Source organism: Arachis hypogaea, chromosome 7, assembly GCF_003086295.3.
Source record: "Arachis hypogaea cultivar Tifrunner chromosome 7, arahy.Tifrunner.gnm2.J5K5, whole genome shotgun sequence".
In the NCBI taxonomy this organism is placed as follows: domain Eukaryota; kingdom Viridiplantae; phylum Streptophyta; class Magnoliopsida; order Fabales; family Fabaceae; genus Arachis; species Arachis hypogaea.
Window position 1 is genome coordinate 40047831 of NC_092042.1, and position 3718 is coordinate 40051548.

Genomic DNA, 3718 nt, shown 5'->3' on the forward strand with positions numbered 1-3718 from the left:
TCTCATGTCGGATTTCCGGATACTCATTCTTTTTGAGCTTGAAAGGGACCTCGGGGATCACCTTCTTCTTTGCCACAACATCATAGAAGTGGTCTTGGTGGCTCTTGGAGATGAATCTCTCCTTCTCCCATGACTCGGAAGTGGAAGCTTTTGCCTTCCCTTTTCCTTTTCTTGAGGAAACTCCGGTCTTGGGTGCCATTGATGGTGAATGAAAAATAAAAAGCTTAGGCTTTTTACTACACCAAACTTAAAATTTGCTCGTCCTCGAGCAAAAAAGAAAAGAAGAGTAGAAGAAGAAGAAGAGAATTTTGGTAGAGAAGGAGAAGAGGGGGTTCGGCTATATGAGAGAAGAAGGGGTTTGTGTTGTGTGAAAATGGAGAAGAAAGGAGAGGTATTTATAGGGAGAGGGGAGGGTGAGGTTTCGGCCATTTTGGGTGGGAATGGGTGGGAAATTCAATTTGAATGTAGTGGAGGTAGGTGGGGTTTATGGGGAAGAGTGGGTTGATGTGAATGGTGAATGGGGTAATTGGGAAGAGGAATTGAGGTGATAGGTGAAGGTTTTTGGGAATTGTGACATGGGGTATTCAAATCACAAAAATAGGATTAAGAGGGAAGGTGGGAATAGGGTAGGTGGGGATCCTGTGGGGTCCACAGATCCTGAGGTGGGGATCCTGTGGGGTCCACAGATCCTGAGGTGAAAAGAAATACCATTCCTTCACCCTATAGGCGTGTAAATTGCCTCCATGCACCATTCTGGCGTTCAAACGCCCATTGGTGCATGTTCTGGGCGTTAAACGCCCATGTAATGCTTGTTTCTAGCGTTGAACGCCAGTTTCAAGCTTGTTTCTGGCGTTCAGCGCCAGATTGTCCTCTGTGTGCGCATCCTGGCGTTAAACGCCAGGTTGTTGCTTGTTTTGGGCGTTCAGCACCAGAAAGATGCTCTGTTCTGGCGTTGAACGCCAGCCAGATGCATCTTACTGGCGTTGAACGCCAGTCTGCGCTGCCTCCAGGGTGAAAATTTTTTTCTTCTGCTTTTGACTCTGTTTTTTATTTTTTTGATTTTTTCGTGACTCCTCATGATCATGTACCTAATTCAACACAAAAATAACACCAAAACAAAATAAAATAAAATTAGATAAATAAAATTGGGTTGCCTCCCAACAAGCGCTTCTTTAATGTCAGTAGCTTGACAGTGACTCTCATGGAGCCACATGGTGATCATGTCAATTTAGTGTGTTGTCTCCACACCAAACTTAGAGTTTGGATATGGAGTTTGAACACCAAACTTAGAGTTTGGTTGTGGCCTCACAACACCAAACTTAGAGTTTGACTGTGTGGGCTCTTCTTGATTCTGAACTGAGAGAAGCTCTTCATGCTTACTCTCTTTTGTCACAGAGGGAAGGCCATGTGCCTAAAATATAAGGTAGTCCCCATTCAATTGAAGGACTAACTCACCTCTATTGACATCTATCACAGCTTCTGCTGTGGCTAGGAAAGGTCTTCCTAGGATGATGCATTCATCATCTTCCTTCCTAGTATCTAGGATTATGAAATCAATAGGGATGTAAAGGCCTTCAACCTTCACTAGCACGTCCTCTACCATTCCATAAGCTTGTCTCATTGACTTGTCTGCCAATTGTAATGAGAACAAGGCAGGTTGTACCTCAATGATCCCCAGCTTCTCCATTACAGAGAGTGGCATAAGATTTATCCCTGACCCAAGATCACATAGAGCTTTTTCAAAGCTCATGGTGCCAATGGTGCAAGGTATTAAGAACTTGCCAGGATCTTGTTTCTTTTGAGGTAGAGTTTTCTGAATCCAAGTATCTAATTCACTAATGAGCAAGGGAGGTTCACTTTCCCAAGTTTCATTACCAAATAGCTTGGCATTCAGCTTCATGATAGCTCCTAGATATTGAGCAACTTGCTCTCCAGTCACATCTTCATCTTCTTCAGAGGATGAATATTCTTCAGAGCTCATGAATGGCAGAAGGAGATTTAATGGAATCTCTATGGTCTCTAGGTGAGCCTCAGATTCCTCAGGATCCTCAATAGGAAACTCCTTCTTGCTTGAGGGACGTCCCAGGAGGTCTTCCTCACTAGGATTTTCGTCCTTCTCCTCCTTGATGCATTCGGCCATGTTGACTAAGTCAATGGCTTTGCACTCTCCTTTTGGATTCTCTTCTGTATTACTTGGGAGAATACTAGGAGGAGTTTCAATAACCTTCTTACTCAGCTGACCCACTTGTGCCTCCAAATTTCTAATGGAGGATCTGGTTTCATTCATGAAACTGAAGGTGGCCTTTGACAGATCAGAGACTATATTAGCTAAATTAGAATTATTTTGTTCAGAGTTCTCTGTCTGTTACTGAGAAAATGATGGATATGGCTTACTATTATTCAGCCTATTGCGTCCACCATTGTTAAAGCCTTGTTGAGGCTTTTGTTGATCCTTCCAGGAGAAATTTGGATGATTTCTCCATGATGGGTTATAGGTGTTTCCATATGGTTCACCCATGTAATTAACCTCTGCCATGGCAGGGTTCTCAGGATCATAAGCTTCTTCAGAAGCTGCCTCTCTAGTACTGTTGGATGCATGTTGCAATCCATTCAGATTTTGAGAGATTATGTTGACCTGTTGAGTCAACATTTTGTTCTGAACCAATATGGCATTCAGAGCATCAATTTCAAGAACTCCTTTTTTCTGAGGTACCCATTATTCACGGAATTCCTTTCAGAGGTATACATGAACTGGTTGTTTGCAACCATGTCAATGAGTTCTTGAGCCTCTTCAGGCGTTTTCTTCAGGTGAATAGATCCACCTGCAGAATGGTCCAATGACATTTTCGAAAATTCAGAGAGACCATAATAGAATATATCTAATAGGGTCCATTCTGAAAACATGTCAGATGGACATCTTTTGGTCAGCTGCTTGTATCTTTCCCAAGCTTCATAGAGGGATTCACCATCTTTTTGTTTGAAAGTTTGAACATCCACTCTCAGCTTGCTCAGCTTTTGAGGAGGAAAGAATTTTTCTAAGAAAGGAGTGACCAGCTTATCCCAGGAGTCCAGGCTATCCTTAGGTTGTGAATCCAACCATATTCTAGCTTTGTCTCTTACAGCAAAAGGGAAAAGCATGAGCCTGTAGACTACAGGATCAACTCCATTCGTCTTTACAGTCTCACAGATCTGCAAGAACTCAGTCAAAAACTGATAAGGATCTTCAGATGGAAGTCCATAAAACTTGCAGTTTTGTTGCATTAAAGCAACTAGTTGAGGCTTAAGCTCAAAGTTATTGGCTCCAATGGCAGGAATGGAGATGCTTCTTCCATCAAACTTGGACGTTGGCTTTGTGAAGTCACCAAGCATTCTCCTTGCATTATTATCATTATTATTTGCGGCTGCCATGTCCTTCTCCTGTTCGAAAATTTCTGAAAGGTTGTTTCTGGATTGTTGTAATTTAGCTTCTCTTAATTTTCTCTTTAGAGTCCTTTCAGGTTCTGGATCAATTTCAACAAGAGTGCCTTTATCCTTGTTCCTGCTCATATGAAAGAGAAGAAAACAAGAAAAGAAGAGGAATTCTCTATGTCACAGTATAGAGATTCCTTTATGTTAATAGAAGAAGGGGTAGAAGAATGAAGAAGGAGGTTCGGATTTTTGGATGAAGAGAGGTGAAGAGAAGTGTTAGTAATTAATTAATTAAATAGAAGAAGATAAG

General features: G+C 41.9%; 1 non-coding gene across 1 annotated transcript; it reads left to right on the top strand.

Moving 5' to 3' along the window:
• Positions 1-2902: 2902 nt before the first annotated feature.
• LOC112704829 (small nucleolar RNA R71) lies at positions 2903-3006 on the top strand. Its single transcript, XR_003155432.1, has one exon. It is a non-coding gene; the product is annotated as a small nucleolar RNA R71 (small nucleolar RNA).
• The last annotated feature ends 712 nt before the right edge of the window (positions 3007-3718 follow it).